General features: G+C 39.1%; 1 protein-coding gene across 4 annotated transcripts in view; it reads right to left on the bottom strand.

Moving 5' to 3' along the window:
* Positions 1–9015, bottom strand: part of COBL (cordon-bleu WH2 repeat protein) — a 206425-nt gene extending 197410 nt beyond the window's left edge. For 2 of the 4 annotated variants that reach the window (XM_048312749.1, XM_048312734.1), the window contains exon 1: positions 7840–7937. The gene's annotated coding sequence lies outside the window, so the exon portion shown is untranslated. Of the gene's footprint in view, positions 1–7839; positions 7938–8890 lie in introns of those variants that run through there. The other 2 variants (XM_048312776.1, XM_048312766.1) reach the window with 2 other exon arrangements.
* Between the last annotated feature and the right edge of the window lie 16235 nt (positions 9016–25250).

The raw sequence follows: 25250 nt of genomic DNA on the forward strand, positions 1-25250 counted from the left end.
AAGGGTCCTGTTTCTGTGATAGACCTTTCCCTAAATGCATTTTGAACATTCTCGAAGAGCTTTTATTTCATGACAGAAAGCCATATGGGCAGAAAATTAGAGTGCCTTCATTACAGGGTTCCCCCATGGACTACTTCCAGAAATAATAGATCAGTTAGGGTTGGAAGGGGCCTTAAACATCATCTAGTCAAATACTCTAAAGTGTTTTCAAAGGATGGGGCACATTTATTATTTTGGTCCAAGGCTGAGACTCTACAACAATACAAATAAAGATGAGCTCAATACAAGAACAGTTACTAAAAAATGCTATGATGGAAAGTTTCACCTTCAAATTTCACTTGCTATTACCTAAGATAAAGATTGGCCTTGAAGACATGCACAGTACAGGGAGCTTATCCAAATTCAAATATTAGCTGAGTTCTAAATTTAAATCTTAGATTTCTAATTACCTGCAGATCATTTATCTAGGCACACATACAGTGTCTTCTAGAAAGTCTGAGTGTGACACTGAAGCCCCAAAGATAGCAGAAATCAAGTGATGGTGACCACCTCCTATCATTATGTCTTCCTTTCAGTTAAGCAGCAATTTCTAGCACATTTAAGTGGCACAGGTGCCATTCCAATCAGAAACCAAAAAAGAAAAGAAAAAAAAAGGCAGCTTGATCTAATAAACAAGATAATGCACAAAGAACTTCAGAGACCCAGGACTCACACTGTACTCTGGGCACATTTACCAGGAAGTGGGATAACATGTAATAGTTGCTAAAAAGAATCTTTCTTTCTCTCTCATACTTCTCCTACCAATCATTTATCTCATGGCTTTTCTCACATTTTCCCAAGTTGAGCTCATCCTGTATTGCAAGGGCTTCTGACAAAACGCCTGGACCTGGTTGATCTCTTGGGTAAGATTCAGCCTGAGAAAAAGCAAAGGAAGTATTCAGCCTTTAACCTTTGGCTTCCAGAGTGCTATGAAGGACAAAGACATCTTTTCATAGGACAACGAAGTGATCAGCATTACATCATCATGCTTTGGATTTCTAGAGCGAGATGAATTTACAAGTTTCATTTTATAAAAGGATCTCATTTTCACAGCTTTCTTTCTTGCTGTTATGTGCCATCATAAATGAATGCATGTGTAAACTGGGGGAAGGGGGGTTGCAGGGGAAGGAAGGGGGCAATATCCTTGCCAAGGCTTCAGATACCAAAGCTGGAACAGCAGATTTTTGATTCTTCCCTTTCAGAGAAGTCCACAGAACTGAAGCAGGCAAAGCAAGTCCTTCCCCAGTACAAGGTCTCCTGCTGAGACATTTCCACACTTTCTCCTCTTCGGTTTGTGTTACCCTTTGTCTAAGGATCACTTTAAACCAAAGCCTATCACACTGGAAAAGACAGAGCACACATGGGTAGAGCAGAGTCTAATTTGACCCAGTCCCTCCCATAAGGCAATCTTATCATGAAGAAAGAAACTAAAGTATCTTAAACGTTTAGATGCAGCAGGCATCTCAGAAGAGATAGTCTTTTTGTTCTAAAGTGAATTACACTAATATGATTGCTTCCCTTTGTTATTTTTGGTCTAATGATGCAAAACTCCTGTATCGCCAACCTTCAGTAACCAAGCCAATAAAGGTGATGGCGGAGCATATTTTGGCCAGTCACCTCCTCTTGAGAGGTGCTAATTAGAACATTGATCCTGAGGTTTTCTGATGATGTGATTTGGTGGTGCTCCAAACCCTCTTAGTTCTGTCATTCTTGTGAAGGTTGCAGTTTAAAGAGAGAAACAAAATATACACCAACCCAAAACCACAAGAAAGCAGCAGCTGCTGTTAAAAAAAAATACAAGAAAGCACCTTTCACTGAGGTGTCCAAGTATATTCTGTAAAAGAAATTATATGAAGTTTGGTCAAAATGAGCCTGCTCTCATAAGTAGTAAACATCTGAAGTGACAAGCTTGAATGACAGAAAAGTATTAACTGCCTTTTTATTTCCTCCTACAGATTGGCTAAACTTGTTATGTCTTAGCTTTAAATTGAAAGAAATTAAAGCACATTGAAACAAAAACCTTCATCTGCCTCATGCACATAAGACTACTCCCTGCGTTTGGAGAGTGCAGCTGCAAAATGAACCACACGCAGAGCAGGCGACATTTCTCAAGGCATGGCTAATTTCACTCTTTGTAGTTGTGATGAGCAACTCGACTTTTCCCGTGCCAGCTGACAGACAGGTCTTGTGACACTTACCTGTCCCAATTTTTAGAGCTTCACAAAAAAGAATGGATGATAAAAGAAGGCAGCAGGCACAGTCAGGCCACCCTATTTTAAGATTATCACAGGTCACTTCCACTGGCAGTAGAAAATGTGCTAGTTGCACTAATGACATTAAAAAGAGATTAAAAATAATTAAGGAATTGCAGTGTGTTGTGCCAAAAGAGGTCAGTAAGGTAACGTGCTGTCATAAGGCATCATGAAAATGCCAACTACTCAAAGTACACAAGAAATAAAAGTTTTTCTTAAAACATGTACTACTAATCTGAAATCCTGACAAAGACACCAATAAATACTTCCCAAATGTTGCTCTTTGTTCATGTACCAGAGCAGAAAAAAAAAATGGATAGGGATTGTTTAATTTTACTGTAAATTTGATATCTTAATGGTCCTAATACTGGAATCAAAAAATATCAAAATACATTGAAACTCATAGAAGAAAATAGGTGCTTCAGCTTACAGTGCTCACAAGGACATCTGGTAAATTAATTTTTTTTTTCCTTAGGTGAGATAATTTTTTTTAATGAGGAAATTTTTTGGTAAGGATCTGTAATTCTATCCATGGATGTGACACTCTTTCTTAGTAGGTTTCAATTCAGAGCAAAGCAATCCCAAAGATACCTGTGTGGGGAAATGCAGAGACAGGTTTGACACTTAACTATGTCAATTATAGTAGAACTTAAAACCATTCCTTCTGCATTTCTGCAAGTACCCTAATGATCAGAAGAAATAGCTATTTTTGGGTAAGAAAACTGAAACTGAAGAGCAGAAGCAGGCACACTATTGGAGCAAAAAGACTGACCTGACCTACACTGTAGAAGCTCATGTTTTTAATCGTGGAATGCCACTGTTTCAGTTGTAATGTTTTAGCCACTGTGATGTGGGTTTGTTATGATGTTTACAGACTAGTGACAATTATAACATTATAGAGGGTATTGGGGAAAGTCACTTTCCCCAAATTTTATTTGGTAGCAAAAGAGGACTTACTTGAAGGGAAACCAGTTCGAATCAAATATAGTTGAATGAGATCTGAGGCCTAGGACTTAAAAGTCTCTGTTTGAGATAAAATCTTAAGTAGACAAAAATTGTTATACTGAGGGTAACAAATATCAACCAATAACCAACCCAGCTAAAATTTCATTAACAAGATCACCAAGATCCTCAAGCATTTGAGGAAAAATTTAAGTAATGAAGATCAGTAATTTTCAAAACCCCTAATCTTAAGCAAAGACTTTCTGCCAGTTTCAGCTGTACAAATCAGAGATTTGCCTCAATAGTTATTCCTTAACCTCAGTTTATTTCTCCCAAATGTGAATATCACCACAAGCTGTGGAAGTAGGCAGCACATACCACTCTACCCCAAATCCAAGCTCAGGGGAAAATGTAATTAGCTATGTCATGCATGCACTCCTGATGGGGGAAAAAAGGTATATGAGAAGACAGGTCTTGAACCTTAGCAAATATGAGTTCCTAGAACAGGATGCTCAAAGACAAGTACCAAAACCCTGCACACCATGAGCAGCTTCTACTTTTTCTCCTCCTTGATTAAGTTTCCCCAGTTATTCAGAGACTACACTATTAGATGATAATCTCCTCAGAATTCACACTGGAAAAGCAAAAAAAGGTAACTCTGTTTTCTGAGGCGGTTTTTCAAAGACAAATCTTAGTAAAACACCAAAATCCTGTTTTTCTCCCTTTAAGCCATGAGGGTACAAGAAGATTTGCTATGTGGAACCTGTCAAAGCTATTCTTGCTACCAAACATGAATTCACTTCATCTGCAACCTCTTCATGGTGTACTTACTTCTTTGCATCAGATCAGGTTTAAATTGGAACTTCTTGCAGACCAGCTTCTAAAAGAAAACTACCATAAGAAAAGCCGTCTTGCTATCTTACAGCAAACAGCAAATGTTAAATAGCACTGGAAACAAGTACATGGTGCTATGACATCTGCTCTGATTCAAGGTCATCACCTGACTGCTTTGCATACCACAGACCTCATGGAAACAGGATACAACAATCACTGTAAAGCAGGAACTCCATATTGAGGTTGAAGAGGAGAAAGTAAGCAAACATCTTCTGGCATTTATTGTTCTTTACGTGGACATCTCACAGCTTGTGTGTGGGTACACAACAGGCATACAGAATGTTAGGCCCTCGGAAGGGGGAAGAACCAGGGCCCCCCCAAAAAGGAGCTCTGATTATTTTGTATTAGAACTAATTAACTTAAAAGCATTTATCTGTAGAGGAACAGCTTTCTCTCATCTTGAACACGCCTGTCAGGGGGACCAGGCAGAAGTAATTGGTGAGCAGGGACATGATCTGTGATATGTCTTGACATGGCTGTGCTTCACCAGTGGAATAATTGTGCATGAAGTTCACTGGATAAATGCTCATTTCATGTATATACCCAAAGGTAACATATCTCTTCTGATTATACTGGGAGTGGTATTTTCCCAAACATGGCTCTCCAGCCAAGCTGAGCCTTTGGAAAAGAACATATCCAAAAAGAGAAGAGCTGGAGAAAAATCCAGTATTTTATCTCTAACACCCGACAGTGATGGTGCACCCCAGAGTGACCCGGTGTAAGGCAGGGTACCAAGATCTGAGCTTTGGGAATCCCACTGCACGAGTCAGCATGAAGTCACCAAATCTCTCGGCTGGTGACGCAGCACGGCACCTTAGGGAGAATATACCAGCAAACCCACTATCCAACCTCATCTCTCTCTGGTAACAGCTGTGAGCTTGTCACTGCTGTTTTCCTGATTTAGAAGGTTTCACAATGACTCTTAACACGGACACCAAAATAAACTTCCTTGAAAAGTCCTAAAGATCAGAAAGGAACAGATTCTCCATTCCATTTGGGGGAACTGGAGGGTAAAAAAGGTATATCTTCTCAAGTGAGCATTGGGCAGGCCTATCCCTTCAGTTCCTTGGTTAGGATAATGGGCAACACAAGAAATAAAACCCTTGCCTGACTTCCTGATGGTTCCTGTGATAACAACATACTCTTAATTCTCAAATGCTGGCAAAAGCTCTGAGATAGTTTGGTATGGTTTCCAACTCAGATACCTCCCTAACTTCTGAGCAGTTTAACCTAAAAATGAAAAACAGGCTGTAGCTGTGGAAACCTGAGTGCCATCACTTCTACCCTTGTAGTATGGCAATTGTTTCCCAAAATAAAACTAATTGGAGACAAGTGATAAATCTTACTAGAAGCCAAGTTCATCCCAGGCACAGGAAATGACATTAAATTTCCTGTAAGTGGCTTATCAGGATCTCCTATCTTGTCCAGCCCAGCTCCTTTCGCAGCTGGCTTGTGCGTCCTTGTAACGTGGTGCTGCACAGGCCATGTTCCTGCTGCTGCTGAGGTCTGCTTGAAAGAGCAAATGTTCACTTTAAATGGTGACAGAAAAAGACTAAAACAATACTGGGGTGTGGGTGTTTTTCTAGCTGCATGCTTGTTTTGCTTCACAGCACTGTACCTCAGATTATTGTGTAGCTTTTGCTGTAAAGTGTCAGTAGGAGTTCATAGCAATTAAGTAACAATAGATACATGTGCAGATCATTACAATTAGCATGAGCTGTTCCTTTGGCCACCCATTGCACATTACCAGATAGGTTAGACAAGTGCAAAAGTTATTTACTGAGTTCATTGGAAGAAAGTATGAAGCTATGTAATTAAAAAAAACAACCCATTCATGTTTCAATGACTTAAAGAAAAAGTAATTGGAAAAAAAGAACCATGAATGTCTTGAGAAAAAAAAAAGACAAAACCAGAGGTGCCACAAGCAAAGAAGTTTTAAGCAAAGCTCAATAAGAAAAGTGCTCATAAAAACGACACAGCATCTCCAGTTAAACTCCAGGCAGAGATCTCCTAGCCATTTCCCAAAGTCTTATATTTTCTTATCAGGGTTATCATACATATCTAACGACTAATCAGAAAGTTCAGAAGCACAGCAGCAGCAAGTTGTGTTGGATCAACTGCAACCCGCAGGGCTACCTATCGGTTCCTTTGGAGGGACAAAAATTCCTAAAACTCTGGATGTGCATCGCCCTCTAGTGACAGTCACCTGCCGCCACAAATGGCTTGATCAAGGCTTGGTGCTGCGGTGGGGGCAAAGCCTTAGGGCCAGGAAAGCCTGTTAAAAACACAAACGTCAAGTGCAAAGAGCCAGTCATTGCTCAGTCACCAGCTTCACCAAGAGACCAGAGACACCTGAGACTTGCAAAAGGGTGAAAAAGTCCAGCTCATCCGTCTACCCATCAAAAGTTTTTCTATAATGTGTACTGAAAAAATAAGTTGGAACTCAGTGCATTTACTCTGCTTAGTCTCTCTCAACTTTTCCTGAAAAATTAGGTTTAAGAAATCCTAGAAAACAAAGTTCTTATTAATCAGGCCATGTGACTTTCTTGAAGTCTGAGATTTTTAGTTTCAATTCAGTTCAATTCAAATTTTCACTGTATTCAATCCAATGACTTAGGAAAATATGAATATTATGCTTAAAATGTAAATTATAAAACTTATTTTTATTTGTTCCTCCAGAAAAGGTTTTCACAGAAATCATTATGTCTTCATTTCCACATTTTTGACAGAGTAACTTTCCCTGTGGGAATACCAAGAGTAAATGTTCCTGATACTAACTCATGTACTATGCATTCCCAGATTGATGCCCTGGGAGTAAAAAACAAAACAAAACACAATAAAAAACCCATAAATTCACTCCAATTTAGCATGGAAAAAATTAGACATAAAAGATCAACACTAGACTGAAAAAAGCTGGAAACTAAACTGGTCTTAGGATGTTCTTGTAGCACACACACAGTTTGCCAGGTACTCTTACCTAAGTCTCATGGTACCATGACAAGACACACCTTCAATTAATTAATAAAAGCAAGCTGCTTCCAAAAGTAATTTCTTTTAATCTCAAATACTTGAATACACTTCAGACTGAAGAGGTAAGTGAAAAGCTTCCCATAAGGTTAGTGCTTCCCTGACTGTATTTCTGTCTCTCCTGCAGATGCCCAGAGGGTAACAGCAGCCACCAGTGCCTCTGCCCTTCATTTAGAGCCAAGTAAGCCACTATAACATATACCAGCAAGGAATAAGATTATCCAGTAAGTTAAATACTTGTGGTACTCCTATAGGGATATTCCCCTAAAAGTGTAAGTAAAATAAGAAAAAAAGTGTTTTCAGCTGAGTTCTCCAGAGCTGGATAGAGAATCTTATTCTGCTGACTTGCTCGTGGAGCTGCACTGCTTTGAAGAGAACTTTGGTGAGATTTCACAATAGTCAGCAATATTAAGAGATGCACATCTACATGAGCACAGAGAATGTTTAAACATTTGGGATGTAGCAATTTAAATAAGTTGATCACTATAGAAATGCCTTAAACAGCTCTGTGGTTATACACTGTTACTCAAATCTCATGAGCCTTTCCATTGCATTTTGAAGCTACCATTAGCTTCTGTGGCCAAAACCTACAGAAACAAAAAATGTTATTTCCATTCCTCAGATAAGAGCTACAACACTATCTATTTTTATGTAAGTTTTTCTGAAAAAGATATTCATACATTACCATAAATCAGTGAACTGGAGAACTTAGGAGAACTTTAGCACTTGGTTTGTAACTTGGACTGCTCTTCTTTTGCGTTCCCCAGTAGCACATCATTTGTGTCAATGACCCAGTAGGATTTAGAATCTTCCCAGCTTTAGCGTGCTGCTTTGACTTTCTGACCTTCAGTTTTTAAATGCAAAGTCACCGGCAAGATATCTCAACTACGCTCACTCCAAAGCTTATGGGGATTACCTTCAGTCAATGCTGTAGCGCTCTGCAGGAGTGATCAAGGTTTAATCTGTTTCTAATTAAAAGCTGATCGGCTTGACCCTGTGCTTTAAAAATATCAAGCTGTTTATATAAACTGGTTTTTCTGCTTTTTTTTTTTTAATCCCCAAGATTTCATAACACAGCCAATAAAAGAACACAAGGCATTAGAAAGAGTTGGTTTTAACCTGGTATAGGAGGTTATGCTTCAGAATAATGAACGAAAGAAATTTCAAGAATAATTAGAAGTGCTAGAAGTGAAAAGAATGAAGAGGCAAATAAGTAAGTGAACTCATGTTAGATAAACATGACCATTTTTTTGCTACAGAGAGCAAAGGCCATTACAAAACAGCAATAGAGACACTATAAAAGATCACTGCCTGTGTGATGTACTTAATCTAAGATAGTTTAGAGTCAGATTAAGCAAAAATGAAGACAAAAAAAGAAGTCTACATGCTACCCACAAGAGAGACCATGCAAGTAAATAACACTGTTGTTAGGTTTTATTATGTTGCATTTTCTAGCTAATATGAGGAAACAGCCACCTGAAATTCTGACCTACAAAGTACTTGAGAACAAAGATTCAGTACTTATCTCTAAGATGGTTTCTCTAAAATACCCTTCTATCTTATTTTTTTCCGATTAGACTTTTTTCTCCTCTTTTCTATTCAGACGGAACAAGCCGGCCTTCTAGATTATTTTATATATTTTTCAACTAAAAAAATTAAAAAAAAAAAGAAAGACAAGAACAACTTATTTTTTTAAGTAATATTTTGTTTTATGTAAAAGATTGAGATTTTCTTACCTCTAAATGATGGCCTCTCAAATCACTGTGATACAGAACCAAAAAAGAAGTTTCTCCAGAATACCCCATTTCTAAGGCCTTTCTCAAATGCAACTCATCATTTTCCAGATAATTCGTGGAGCTTCCACTGTGTACTGTGATATACAAACTCCAGAAATCCATATACTGAGATTAGAAGGTCTCACTGTCAGGGGCTGAGCACCCTATAAGACTCAGTATTTTCCATTTTAATCTACTTACAGTTGCATGGTCTTTTTTCAACCTCTGCATGCAGTATCAGAAGTTCTGTGACAATGAAGCTTCTCTTGACCCACATTCAGCACAGCACGGAGGACGACAGACATATTTGAGAGACTTGTTATAGGAAGAATGAGGGTTTGCATCTGAAAGCTCTTTATAACCAGAGGCAACAGTGTTCCTGTGTGTAAGCATTTTTATATCTTTTTGGCAGAAATTGGATGAAGTAAAGCCATTAATTAATTTAACAAGGATGTGCACAACATACAGCTGAAAACATGTAGCAGCACTGTTCTTGGGACACCCAGGTGACACAAAGACATGACTTAAATGTAGCAATTCCAGTTTAGGCTTGAAGGTGTGTCTTGGGGTGACTTTATGATGTGTATCCCATATCTACGGAAGTGGAAAGCAGCTGTATGGAGTCCCACACGACGGGTTGCAGAAGCTACTGAAGGAGAAGGTGGATCAAGCCAACTCACTGAACTCAAAGCTGTTCAACTAGCCCTGAACATTGCTGAAAGGGAGAAGTGGCCAAAGCTCTATCTCTACACTGATTCATGGATGGTAGCCAATGCTCTGTGGGGATGGCTGGAAAAGTGGGAAAAAGCTAATTGGCAGCGTAGGGGAAAACCAGTCTGGGCTGCTGAAGAGTGGAAAGACCCCGCTGCCCGAGTAAGAAAGCTGGTTGTGAAAGTCCGCCATGTAGATGCCCATGTCCCCAAGAGTAGGGCTAATGAGGAACACCAAAACAACAAACAGGTAGATCAGGCTGCAAAGATAGAAGTGTCACAAGTAGACTTGGACTGGAAACACAAGGGAGAGTTGTTCCTAGCTCGATGGGCCCATGATGCCTCAGGCCATCAGGGCAGAGATGCCACCTATAAGTGGGCACGAGACCGAGGGGTGGATCTAACCATGGACAGTATCTCCCAGGTTATCCATGACTGTGAGACATGCGCTGCGATCAAGCAGGCCAAGCGGGTGAAGCCTCTGTGGTATGGCGGGCGATGGTCCAAATACAAGTATGGGGAGGCCTGGCAGATTGATTACATCACACTGCCTCAAACCCGCCAAGGCAAGCGCTATGTGCTCACGATGGTAGAAGCCACCACAGGATGGTTGGAGACCTACCCTGTGCCTCATGCTACTGCCCGGAACACCATCCTGGGCCTTGAAAAGCAAGTCCTTTGGAGGCATGGCACCCCTGAGAGAATTGAGTCTGACAATGGGACTCATTTTAAGAATAGCCTTATTAATACCTGGGCTAGAGAACATGGCATTGAGTGGGTGTACCACATCCCTTACCATGCACCAGCTGCAGGCAAAGTGGAACGGTGCAATGGATTGTTGAAAACCACTTTGAAGGCACTAGGTGGGGGAACTTTCAAAAATTGGGAACAGTATCTAGCAAAGGCTACCTCGTTAGTTAACACCCGAGGTTCCGCCAATAGAGCTGGTCCAGCCCAATCCAAACCCCTGCATACAGTAGATGAGGTCCCAGTAGTGCATGTCAGAGGTCTGTTAGGAAAGACTGTGTGGATAAATTCTGCCTTGAGTACAGACAAACCCATCCGTGGGGTTGTCTTTGCTCAGGGATCTGGTTGCACATGGTGGGTAATGCAGAAAGATGGAACAACATGTTGTGTACCACAGGGAGATCTGATTGTTGGGAGAAAACCATCTGTAATGTGAAATGCCTGTGTACCTCTGCTTGCTGAGTGTCACTGTCACTGTTTGTACATAGCTGTACACATATATGTAGGTATTGATGTGTGTGTGTAGAGTTAGAATATATTAGTTTGGGCATTGAGACAACGATAGGGGATAAGGGGTGGAATGTCTTGGGGTGACTTTATGATGTGTATCCCATATTCTTGCCCTATGCTCAGAAATAAACTTTGTGCCTTTCTATGCCTTTAAACTGAGCCCGAGAGGGGGAAGAAAAAACTGAGCAAAACTTTTTCAAAGCAGTTTGCAGCTTGTTCAAGGTCACACAGAGATAGCGACTTTTTTTCCAGCTGCAGCAGGGGAGGGAGGAGGCACCTGGCTTGCTGCTGCCCTGTCAATTTTTGGCCAGTTGTTCATTTTCCTTTTCTCCAAAGAGAGACTGAGAGTTGAACTTTTTTTCCTTCCCTGGAATTTCAGATTTTCTCTCTTTTCTGCTGGACTGCTCCAATATCAGAGCACATCGGGAGGACTTTCCACTGGGCGCAGAGGGCCTGGCCCTGGGCCAAGCCCCAGCTCCGAGGAGACCAAAGGGAGGACTCGAACACTTTCCCAGGTTTTTTCTCCACAGTGAAAGATTTTATTATTTAGCATTATTTTCCTTTCCTGTGTGTTTGTTAAATAAATAGTTTTTATCTCCTTCACTTTCCTTCCAGGAAAATTTATTTTTCCCGAACTTGGTGTGGGAGGGGTGGTTGTGCCTTCTCTCAGAGGATATATATCTAAATTTGGCCAAACTGGCACAAGGTGGAGTTTACATTATATTAACAAAACATAACTTGCTTTGTCAGAGACAAGGGTACCATTTGCCTGGAGAAACCGGAAAAGATTTCATATATAATTTCCTTTACCTACCTCTTTGTTTTTCCATCAATGTAGATTCCTTCTATTAGACTTTGAGGAGATAATTGTGAGCACCCTAAATGTCCAGTGAAACTTCCTCTTCTCAGTTGTAGCATTTTCTTTTCTTACACTTGGCCACATCTCTGTGTTTTCAGCTGCTATAGTGCACTGTATTTGAGGCTGTGACTTATTATGACGAAGAAAACATGATTTTAAATGCATAAGCTATTGACTCATTTGTTAAACAATCTACCAGCAAACAAACTTGCATCAGTGCTTCATAATTCATATTGACTGGTGCTTGCTGCTCAGAAAGAGCTTAGGATCTTGGTCATATCAGCCATAGCCAGTTGTCCTAATTAATAGCATTCACTTTAGGGGTGTGTTTAAACCAAGATGGATTGCTGCCTGCTCCAGCCATCTGAGAATGCCCACGGATTTGAAGCAATATAATTTTAACTGCCAAAAATTCCCTTCTTCATGTTGTAGATGTAACTCGGTAAACCATATACTGCTGTGCAGACTTCCCGTTTTGCAGGAAACAAAACCTTACTGTTTGAGGAGGGAACATGACCTTAAAAAAATATTTTCCTCATCACCAAATACCAAGTTAATATAATGTAAACAAGTCATATGTAAGGTATTTATATTTATACGTTAAAGCTGGGGGTTTTTTTTAATATATACTATGTTGCTAGAAGAGATTGTTCAGGTGAGGGTTGCTGTGTGTTTGCACACAGACCCTAAAATTCCTGAAGTCTTTTGCTGCCCACAGGAACGTGGGGTTTGTAGGATTTACATTTGCAATGGAAAGGAAGTGAAGTTAAAAAGAAGTGATGGTGAATTGCCTGAAAATAATGGGGTTTGTCTCTTTTCAGAACATGCACTTATATTCTGTTTTGAGCCATTTTCTTGTAAGCATACCATAAGGTAAGAATTGAATGTCAGTGCAGTTGTCTTACAGGAGAAAAGTGCATGACTAATGAATGCTAACTTAAAAGCAGATACTGCTGGTGATCATCCTGACTATATATGTGTTATATTCTAAAATGATACAGCAATTCTCAAATATTCACGTTTGAAGGAAGGAGAAACTATATTGCAGAAAATATGGAGAATATTTTATTAGTCATGAATCATAGAATGGTCTGGAAAGGATCTTAAAGATCATCTCATTCCAACCCCCTGCCCCTGGACAGGGACACCTTCCGCTAGACCAGGCTGTTCAGAGCTCCATCCAACCTGGCTTTGAACACTTTCAGGGCCGGGGCGTCCAACCTGTTTCAGTGCCTCACCACCCTCACAGTGAAGAATTTCTTCAATATCTAAACCTACTCTCAGTTTAAATCCATTCCCTCTTGTCCTGTCCCTACATGCTCTTGTAAACAGTCCCTCTCTGTCTTTCCTGTAGACTCCCTTCAGGCAGTGGAAGACTGCAATTAGGTCGTACCTAAGGTTTCTCATGAAACCTCGGAGAAATGGTCCTAACTGTATCTTTAGCTAGTTGAGTCTTTTCAGTGACAGCATTTCATGTTGTAACCTGAGGAGAAAAGACATCAAATGAAATCTGTTGAGTGCAGCCTGGGTTTAAGCAGGAGAAATTCCAGTGATACCTGGTTTTGTACTTTGCTAATTCCATGGCTTGCTGTCTATTTACAGTCTTTGTCATGGCAGTATTTCCAAGTCATTTCAATTAGAGAGCTGTGCAGATCAGGATCATTTGTTTACCCTACATTTGTGCCCAGGTGTTATAAAAAAATGTGCACCAACAATATTGACTTCTTAATTATTAGTGTCTGCTATGCTGGTATTTCCCTGGTTTCATCCCTAGAGAAAATACATTCTCTCCATTTGAAAGCAAAGTTTTTTGATGGGGAAATAGAAAAAGCAAGTCTCTTGGGAAACTCCCGAAATACCATGAACTGTCTGACAGGAACAAGTTTGAAAGCCAAAAATGCTGCAAAAGCTGTCTTTTCTAGAAGAGCTGCATACATATAAAGACGTTTTGAACTCCCACAAAAGAGACACAGTTATGACCTTTGGTTTGGGGAGATTTCTACCTACCTCTAGATAAGGACCTGACTTTTGTGGTACCTACTCACGGAGTGACCAGACTGTGAATAGACATTTGAGGGTTCCAGGTACTTAGCAGCTGCTGTGGATCATACTAGTATAGATATTGTGAAGGGGCCCAAGCTCTTGCTGTTAGATAACTGAGCTCATACCCAAAAATGGTTGTGTTAGATAAATGATATTGGGGCAGGGGGTGGGTTAGCAATGAGAGATGGGATCATCTAAATGTTTCTGTGAAGTCTTTTTCCAATATGCTTGTTCATGAAGATTTAGGCAGTGGGCACTGATGCTTTGCTTGCAAGGTTACAAGTTCTGTCTTACTACTCTGGTAGAAGAGCACTCCTGAACACAGGGAAAAACTTTCACTTCTGCTAAGCCAAACTGATTTTCCCTAAAAGCAGTGTTTGCACAATCCCCACCTTTGTAGAATCAATACAGCTGAAAATGTAGATACAATTATGGAAATACCTACTTCTCTCTTTGCTCCGTTCTCTGTTTGGTCATCACTTGTAGTTCTCCCATATGGCTTATTACTCCAAATAGCCAGTCACTACAGGTAATGGTAACAGCGGTCTAGTTTATTAAAAAGAGGGAAAACTTTAACAGGAAGAGTTGCCCACTTGGAACACTTAACACTGTAAGAAAGACACTATAATAAGTCTCTTGCCAGCAGGTTTGGCATTGTTTTTGGAACATAAGGGATAGCTGGCACCTCAGTATAAAACAAGCCATAGCAGCATCTGGTGTCCACAACAAATACTTCACTGTATATTTTAAAGAAGAAAAATAAGAAAAGGGAGTAAAATATCCTGGGAAAAACCTCAACAATGTCTCTTTTATTCAGACCTCCATCTTGGTAGTTGTTATGAATTTCCAAGCAGATGTTACTACTCCCTCCCATTGTTATCAGGGTGCCACCAAAGTTCCTTCTGGGCTCAGCTTTGGCCAGAGGTGGGTCTGTCTTGGAGCCAGTTGGTCCTGGCTCTGTCCAATATGGGGGCAGCTTTTGGTGGATTCTCACCTGTAGCTCCCCAGATGCCAAAACCTTGCTACAATCCAGTCTCCTCTGCAATTTCACAGAATCACAAAATGGGTAAGATTGGAGGGACCACTGAAGATCAACTAGTGCAACACCCCTTCTCAAGCAAGGTTCCTTAGAGCACGTCATGCAGGATTGTGTCCAAAGATGTTTTGAACATCTCCAGAGACAGAGAGTCCACAACCTTCCTTGGCAATCTATTCCAGTGCTCAGTCACCTGCACAGTAAAGAAGTTCTTCCTCATGTTCAGGTGGAACTTCCTGTGCATCAGTTTCTGCCCATTGACTTTCATCCTACTGCTTGTCACCACCAAGCGGAGCCTGGCTCCATCCTCCTGACACCCTCCCTTCAGATACTTAGATACACTGATAAGGTTCTCCCTCCGTCCTCTCCATCCTAAACAGTCCCAGCTCCCTTGGCCTTTAGCTATGAGAAGAGAAAAGGAGAAAGAAGAAGAGCGTAGTCAGCAAACAGTTTCTCTAGCCTGAAACGTCTCTGACCTTGGAGCTGTTATCTAACAGGCCCCTGAGCACTTTTACTGTTTTCCCTTGTTTTATTGTATTTGAAATTGTTTATTGTCCAATTTTGGAAAGAATTCCTAATGAAGCAGTTATAGAGGGCAACCTTGGTGCTGAAGGCCAGATCTTCCTGGCAGAACTGCAGTGTCTTCCTTTTCCAGAGGAACAGCTCTCTCTGACTTCCATTCCTCATCTGTTGCTGTTTCTCATGCCACGTAACGTCTGGCTGGATCTTCAGCGACACCTTGGCTTGGGAGTTGTTATGAATTTCTAAGTAGATGTGATGCCATGAAGATTTTTTGCCTTCTCTTTTATACCCCTGTTATACCTTTTAACAACTTCTGTATTGTTTTGCCTACATTCTTGGACTTGTTTGTTCATCTAGGAGACTAAACATTTTAGAAGCTTTGTAGCTAGGGATCAGTGTGCCCCAGACCCCAAGGTCCTCTCCAGAACACATTCTGTAAACTAAGATAGAACCATCCAGGGGAAGGTTCCTAGGGGAGGGGGGCTCATTCAAGCCTCTCATTGGGGAATCTTTGATAGATATGCTAATTAGTAAAACCTATAAGGTTATACCCGATCTTTTGGGGGGGATTGTGGTATGCATTTCGATGCATTTGACCTGGACGTGTGCACCTAAGGATCCTTAAAATAAATACCAAGGTAAAATCACTATTTCCCTTCTAACCGTGCTTGACTCTTGATCTTAAGACCAGGAAAAGGCATCAGATGCCCCTACACATTCCCACTGCTGTGGGAGTACAGACTATCGATCACAACTGCTGTTTACAGAATTTCCACTGAAATAGACATCCATCGATGTTTTCAGGAATGGTGTGGTGCATGCTTGTCTTGCATCATCTCCTGCAGTGGGCAGTCAACAACCTGACAGAACGCTGAGATGTGTGAGAGTGATGGACATGGACTTCTGTATCTTCTTCCTGGGCTCATTTAATAAAACTTGTGTTAAATCATAGAGCCTTTATTCTGAAATAGCTATAATGCAGTTCCACACTCTCTTTATTCCCACACGTGCAACTGGTTACACTGGACTGGTAGAGAAGCAAAACAAGGAATTCTGCTAGGATTCTTCTGCAGGGTCTGCAAGATTGGTAGAGACATACCCTGAGAACGGTTCTTGGAACGTTTTAAAAGGCTGGGTGATCTGATTTGTTTTTATGGTCATCTGTACTATGTGACTAAGATGTTTTGCTTGTTTTGATAAAGCAAAGCTATTAATTTAAAACTCAAAGTATCATATTTGTTTATCTTTGAGACAGCAGTAAAAAAAAGAGACTTCTTGCATTCACTCCTTATGGTGGCAGACAATTTCTTGTCAAGACATGCCTCTGATGAAATTGTAGTTCAGTTATGTTTGATAGGAAAAGTTGTTTTGGCAGAATTTTGGTTTACTTTGCAGTTTAAATTTCAGGTGACTTTGAAAATGTCAAGTTGTCATCCCAATGCCAGTACTAACATCACCCCTTATTTATTTTTACTAATATAATAAATATTAATAGATTTTTTAAATAGAAAATTGTGTTCCATTCATGAGTCTCAAAGGCTTTAAAAATGGTTAAAAATGCTCTTTCTTTCTGACAGTTAAATGATTTTAAGCACAGAATTTTGTACCCTTGATTGTTCAAAGGCTTACTTCATAGCTTATTTGCATAGTTTATGCATTTCTTGAGTAACTCCCTGAATACACGGAACTGACTAATATCCATACTGGTGGTAGTTAAATCATTTCATCTAGAGTACCCTAGTGAGGTGGAGAAGTCTGGATTACCATGAATAACTACTGGATTCTGATTACCTCTTCAACAGAAAATTTTTTACTCATTTTGAGTAACACTGGATTTGAAAATGAGATAAACAAAAGACTTCTCTGCAATAGAGACTGAAGACAGAATTCTGAAACCACTGGGTGTCACTGCTTGACTGCCTTTTGGTGTTATAAATATTTACAGAGGTCTGCGAGGACTAAAAATAGCCTGCAACAGCTCTGAGTAGTTGCAGTATTTTCACTGGGAAAATACTTAATTGCTGTTCAAGAAACAGCATTTGTTATTAGTATCACAAGTTCCAAGAAAATCTTTCTAGTTTACTTGCAAAATGGTATCTTTGAAATATCTAATTTGTTTAGACTAGTTTATTTTTCTGGCAGCTTATAAAATATAAAATGCTATGTTGTAGTAAATCATCAGGAGAGTTTTTGAATACAGTGACACTGAGGCAGGAGGAAAAGAAAAGGATGTTTGTATTAACTGAATAATTTGCCCTTTCTTGATATTTTTAACTCTCTTGAGATTATCAACTTACTAGGGCACAAATATTTTGAAAAAAGGATAGAAATTCTGAACAAAAACAAATAAAAATATAAAAATCTTAAAGATATGTAGTATTGTTGTTTCCATTTATGGACTCGGTTTTTTCTTAGTCATGATTCAAACACTTGCCAGAGAATGGGGGCTGATCCTGCAACCTGAAAGCAAAATCTTCAATTACAGTGGTAATTTGAATTTAGCCCAACTGTAGTTATAGTTTCACCCAGTCAATGCCTTTATTGACATAATATACATGACAGAAAATACATGCTAAGAAAAATGTTAATTGTCAATTTAAAGTGCTATGCATCAATGCATTATAAAGGCATTGCTTCATGATCTTAGGGTATTTAAAGTCCCTGATGATGCCAAAAGTATAACTAAGGAAAAAATCAGTAACAATCCTCCCCCCCCCATCCCGATTTCTCATACCTTCTTTTAATTTTTTTTAAGTTTCAGAATTTAAAGTTTAATTGGAATGAAATTAATTTGATAACCTTGAAATCCTTCTCAAAAGAAAGAAATCTCTTCTCTTATTGATAGTCTTTCTAAAATTCCAGTTAACACACAAGCAACAGCCTGTGTCTCATTATTGAGGATTTGGCACTAGCAGTATTGTATCTAGATCCAGTTCCTTCCTTGCAGTCTGCATCGGTGGCAAAGAAGCCCATTCATTTTCTGGAACACCACAGTGTAGCACTGTTACTCATTTTTAAAACTGGGCAATGAGTTTTCTACCCTTTTTTTGTCCTGTGTTGCATAATGTCCTGATTCACAGCTAAAGACAGCATATTACTCCATACTCTAACAGTAGGACCAATTGCTCCAGAAAAGTCAGCTGTGGTTTCTCTGAGCCGCTTTCATTTAATTTTATTTTCCTCTTGTACACATCACTTATTTCAGTATTCAACACTGCTGCTTTGCTGAGAAAGTTGCAGCCCCTATCTAACTCACAAAGCCTAAAGAACCTCCATAGCTGTGAGTGTTCAAATCAAAACTCCCATAAAGCTAAGACAGTATTTCTGTACCTCTCAGAGAGGATACAGATCTCTCTTCCAGAAGACTTCTCTACCAGCTCATTCACAGACTCTCAAACAGAAGAGGAATAATCTTCTACTTGGATAGCAAGCAATTGACAGGGAACAGCTATTGTGTCCCTTCTGTTAGATTCTGCCCTAAACAGGCAAACCCATGGATATTTTCACCTGAATTACTGGAAAGGAAGCAGCCGGAAAATCAGTGTAGAATACAACAAAACTCAAATATTATTGAGAATATAAATTGCTTTTATAAACTGAACTTGAAACCCAAGTATAACCAAGCTCAACTCTACAGGACCTAACCTAAATTTTCTCCAAAGAGCAGCTGGATCTGGGAATCTGATAAAAATCAAGAGTTCAGCTGAATCTGGACTGGTGTTACTGTGGGTGTGTACCTTGCAGTGGAGGAAAGAAACTATTTCCACAAGAAGCAGCACAGACTGGTAAGATGTGGTGATTGTATGGACAAAAAATATGGAGTAAGCCTCTGAACTCCAGTACATAAACTAGGGAGCAGATAAAGGGTTGAGGTTAGCAGAAAACATATGATCAACTAAGTTTTTAGAAAATCACAGAATCTGATGACATGATAGAAATATCTCTAAAATAAGCAAAAGGGAAAGTGCCAAGGTTTGTGTGGTGAAATAAGAGAGAGCCCCCAAGACAGGAAATTCCCCACAATAACTATGGGCTGAGGTCATGTATTCCGTAGGAAAATATTTGTATGTATTGGGGACTGAAAATCCTAATCCTTCAAATTGGCTTCCCTCCATTAATCCTAGCAAATACAATAAATATGGCCAAGGTTATATCAGAATGAATTAGAAGAATATCTCTTAAGACAAACAGATCCAGCATCATAAGGCTGTCGGTATAGTGCAAACATACTTGAAATTACTCTTGCAATTGTTAGAGCACCAATAAATGCAGTAAACACAAGTAAAGAGAAGATGCATTCTTTGAATATGTAATGGATGACTGCTTCAATTTGGTTCTGAAAATCTATGTTTTTCGAAATGTCTTCAGTATACAGCTTTTAATGGATATTTTCTTCAAAGGGCTTATCAAAAACAGGGAAACCAACACTATTTTCACAGGAAGTTTAAAATTTCCAGCAATTTTTCTTTAAATACAAAGAATTCAAGTCAAGAAAACATAGATTTCTTGAAAAACGTTTACTAAAAACCAATTCACCTTAAATACTTCCAGTTCAGGCTTTTTGACACTAACATATATTTAAGGAACACTATTCTATAAAACAGATATGGCAAAGAGTCAGAGGACACTGCATGAAGCAGAAGTTATAGTAAACACTTACAGTCTTGGTGGAAAAAACTGCTAGTCATAGAATTCACTACAATCTCAGTAATATTTAATTTAAGAGTAATTATTACAATCTGCATGTTCATCTAGTTTCACTACATATGGTCTTGCTTCTCTATATTGTTAAGTTCATAAAAAGAACCCCTTGAGGTACCACTTTTATATTGCCCTTTTGGACTTTGTTTTGCTTCCTAAGTTTTCCCACATGCATCTGATATTTGACCACTTGAATTTGTTAGTATGGATCAATTTACCAACTCATACAATATTTTCATGTGTGTTTATTATTTTTTCTCAAAATCCTTTCTTCAGCTATGGACTCCAAACCAGATAAAGATTTCTGCCACTGCCAAAATGAAATCTTTTATAGTTTCTAGTGTTACATTTTCCTCTCATTTCTGTGCTCCTATGATCTTTCAAGCAATACACTCCCTTCTTTTCCCGTTTATCACATTCATCCTCACTGACTACTTAAAGGTTTGGGTGTATCAGATTTGAAGAGTCCCCCAGGCATTTCAATGTCGACAACATTGTTTTTCTCAAAGGAAAAATGCTTTGGCATAACTCCGTAAAATACTTGACTAGCTTTTAAAGTAATTAAAAAAAAATAATGGTCACTGATTAATTACAAATATTTGCCTATGTTTACAAAATTTATGTAATTGCTTGAGATGTTCAAACAGCATGCCACCCCATATCAATAAAACAATTAATTTCAGAAATACAGGTTCACAAAAAGAACCCATTCAAAGACAGAACCATTTGACTTTGTTTTTTCCTTTTAATGAATGAATAAAGGAAAAAAAAGGAAGTTAAAGACTGGCCAATTCAAAATAGGAATGAAGCACACATAAATAGCAAGAAAGTAGAGCCATTGGAACAAAATGCTGGAAGAACTGAAGACTAGAAGATATACTGTAGCCCAACTCAAAGCACACTGCTCTCCAGTCCCTCCTTCCTAATTCTTCATTGAGAGCATTACCTCACACCAGGTGAAGATGTCTCAACATCAGTGGGAACATAATGAAGTGGGAATTACTGGAGCAACAGCTATTTTTCCAGCTGTGTTTTGAAGAAGAAGGTATTTTTAAAGCTTATTTGGGATTAGAACCATTTCTTTTAAAAATTCTTAATTTATTTCATGTTTTGAAACAAAGTAGAAACATCTCCCTCTCTTTTTTTATTTTTTTAAAGCTTGATAAGACTCTCCCTTGTCTATTTAACTTTTCCTACTTGAAACAGAGCAAAAACATCAAAGTCTTCCTATTTATAGGGGTTAGTATCAGCACAGCTGTGGTGGTGCCTGAAACCAGGAGGAGCTGTCATTGAAACACAGGATTTGGTGTTTTGTCTCAGCACCCCTTCATTTTCCTTACTGAGTTGGAGACTCTTTCAAACAGGCATGTTCTTACTCTATTATTAAATTTAGAAAAATCAGCCAGTGATACTACATTTTGTACAACAACATATATAAAATATTGGTGCTGCAGTGTATGTGCCTTCACATAATCTGTCCCTTCAGCTGGGGTCTGTTTTTAAAAGCACCTAAACCAATACCATCTTACTGCATGCATTTTTTTTTACTCTATAAAAATGTTTTTGTTCTACATATAAAATTACAAATGTTTTTTTTTCCTGCCTCCAGCTCTATCTGGCTCCTAAAAATAAAACAGAATGTTTTTTTAATTTTCCAGAGACTCCTGCAATTTCACAGTTTGCTTTATATTAAACAAAACTTCACTTAGACCTTCCCAAATGCATTGTCTTTGCAATTTGTGCTAAATGATATTTACGGATAAGTTGTAGTTCTTTCCCAGTTTTGCCCCAAAGTAACAGACTAGATTCAGTGTGTTTTGGACCATGTTTCGGCATTATTCCAGCAATTTGAAGAGTGGTAGGTCTGATGTGGTACAACAGCTGGCATGAATTTAGGTATGGTTAGATGAAGACGATGGTTCTTAGCTTCTAGGCCAAAATTTTATTTATTTATTTTAATAACCTGCACATATGCAGAGGCAATTCTGTTTCAGGCAACATACAGGTACGTACAACACCCATTTCTATGCCTTCTTCTGCAGGAACTTCATCTCTGGCCATGGAGGAGGCAGCCAGCAACAGTCACGCAGGGCTCATACAGGAGTAGGTGTCAGCTCTCCTTCTTGCTTTTTCTAGTGATATCGCTACCACTTTGTGACCTTGGTTACAGGCCTTCCTGCACAGGTTTACATCCTGTCCCACCATGTTCATGGAAGCTGAGGTGCTCAGTAAAGCACATTTTCCTTGAAAATCAATTTCGAAGCCAGCACATGACCTCACATTTGAATGGGGGGAAGAAAAAGGCTTTGAAAATGCATGCTCAGCTAATCATAGTGGAGGTAAGTAAAACCAGTTGAATTATTTGGGGAAGAAAGATTTATGAGGGGAATTTCAGCTTCAGCCTTAATTGGATAAGGGAAAAAAGTATGGGATGCCAGTGCCAACAGAGCAAGTATGATGGTTTACAAAGTAGCAAACATGAACAGTTGGTGCCTTCCTTATAACATGAAAAGCACCATCCCTGTCTGAATTTAAAATTGGTTGGTTTGTCAGCTCAGACTACTGAATCTTTATTAGCCCATTTTCCCTTTTAAGTTCCATTTCTGTAAGAAATTTAAATGCATGCCTACTTTTAAGTTTAGGAGGGCTGCTGGTGAAGGCAATCTGAATTCCAAATTAGCAATATATATTTTAATACTCTGCCAAACAGGAGCTTTGAATAACAGCATCAAAGAATTGGGTATTTTATTTCCTTTACATTGATTAACCTGCGATGACTGTATGTCTCAAAGCTGCAGCAGTGGACGGTCCATTTGTCATACCAGCTATTGGCTATCTTGTGTTCTTTAGGGATGGCAGCTTGCAATAATATGACATCAGGAAGATTGATTTATTTTATCATTTTTCTGATTTGTGGAAGCCTCAGTCTCTTACATTCAGGGGCAGGATTTGATAAAAGCTCTACTGTAGTGGTTCCTAGTATTTATGGTGCAATATATCCAGAAGGGTTACTGTTGCCATCATGTTACCTAATGCGTTTTTCCTTTTGACTTTGAAATATATTATCCTGCTTGATATGGATGGAAAGGCCTGACTAGGTGAAGTCTATTGTATGATGCCATAGCTAATGGCATGTTGCTAATTAATTATAAAACTCATGGAGGGAAATGAAGTGCTCAGGAAAGGGGAATGCTTGAAGTCCCTGCACATGGAAGTCCTTCAGCCTTCTCCTTGGGACAGTTATTTCTGTAGATATGGGGTAAGGATAAGTGAACTTTCTCCCACTGCCTCTCTACCATCCTTTTGCCCATATATAGCCATGGCACCTTTGCAGCAAGAAGGTTAGTTCTGTTTTTTCCACCTTTAATCCTTGACCTTTTATTGAGGCTGCAACCAACCAAAGCAGTTTTATGTTGGTTTCCTTCCTTCTGAAAGCTGTCTACAAAGCTGGAGACTGAAACCAGCAACTCTTCATATATAACAGAGGACACTACAAAGGGCTTGTTAGCAGGAAAGTTTCCAAAGATTGATTGTCAACATATTTTTTTAACTCCCTGGATACCAAGCAACTTTAGGATAACTGGCCCTTTCTCACATTCTATTTCAGCCCAGGGTAGTAGATAATCTTTTGACCAGTTGAAGTAGCACTGCAAAAAACAGCATTCTTCCTATGTCTGTGGACAGGAGGAACTCACAGACCCCAAGGAGAAGCCTCTAAATGATTTGCAAAAATCTCTTTTGAATGGCACCTCTCTAAAGCATCAACCTGTGCCTGTGGTGCAGCCTGTACTGTCTCAATAACATTGACATGATTACTTTCATAGTGGATACAAATTTTCAGTGGTGGTTGCTTTTAAATTTACTAATATAGAAATTACATGACATTAAGGGATATGAAATGCAGTAAAATCTGGTTGGTTTTCTCATTCAGTAAAGAAACAAACTTGGGTAACTTGGGAGGTTCTGTGTCTTGGAGGTCACAGAGAGATTAAGAATGGCACCACTGATTCTGCAACTATGTGGAGTCACTGTACTCCTGCCAAAAATCTTGTGGTTGCTGAGAGCAGCTTTGGTGATCTGCAGTGTGGTTATTCCTGCTGGGACAAGGGACTCAACCTTCACAGAAAATTATTCTTTGGTTTTCAGTGGGGTCTATTTACAGTTTACAACTGTTGGACAGGAATCTAACTTTTGACTTTCATGGAGAAGGTGGAAAAGGAAGGTGGCTGTAATTAACATAGCAAAAGCAGAGTGCACAGCCAGTGAGACCAATCAATAGCACACTTTTCTTTATGTTCTGTTACAAATATGACCTATGTACCTTTTCCCCAAGAGATAACAAACATGTTAAGGGCAATATTGGATTACTACATACTGCACTTCTGCATGCTGAAAAGTACCAAATAACTTTTATGGACTTCTACCCACCATACTCACACATTTGCAAAAGTCAGGTTTTCTTCCTTTAGAGTCTGTAATGCAGTTAACTAATATTTTGTTTATTTCATTAATCTAGCATATTTTTCATAGGTTTTGTTTAAGGATTTTTTTCTCCTCTTACACATAATTTTCCTGAGTTCCAAATAAGTTTTTCTACTCATTGCAACAAAGATATAAGGATCAGCCCTCATGTTTTATTTTAATGAGCCTTCAGATGATACTCCCTGCGTCTTCTGCAGAAAGCAGAACACCTCCAGACTTTGCTTCTGAAAAGGGGTGGTTTGAATTTGAATCCTGTACACTACCTGCTGTGCTTAGTGCATCTACAAAGTTAATGACTGCTATTTTTGCCCAATTGCTTTCTGCTTGTGTAATATGTGAAAAGAGCTGCAAAACGATTTTAAATATTTAAAGAAGTGGGAAGACAGAATATTATTTAATAAAATTGCTATGCCTACTAGAATATCTGCGTTTTCATTACATCTGAAGTCTTGTTACACTTTGTTCTTAAATAAAACAAGCTAATAGCAGACAAACTTTTATCTGCAAGTAAAAATCAGTAAGTTTTGGGTAACCCTTTCCCATGTTAAGGTTAAGGTAAATGCCTTGGATAGAAAGAGCTCTGAGTACTGTGGAGGAAAGTAGAGGAGAAAACAATAAAAATAATACAATGAAGAGAAAACATTAAAAATAATGTATGAGACAGAAGGAAATGAGAGGGAATAGGAAATGAGATTTATAAGTTGGGGATTG

This window comes from Corvus hawaiiensis, chromosome 1 (genome assembly GCF_020740725.1).
Source record: "Corvus hawaiiensis isolate bCorHaw1 chromosome 1, bCorHaw1.pri.cur, whole genome shotgun sequence".
In the NCBI taxonomy this organism is placed as follows: Eukaryota; Metazoa; Chordata; class Aves; order Passeriformes; family Corvidae; genus Corvus; species Corvus hawaiiensis.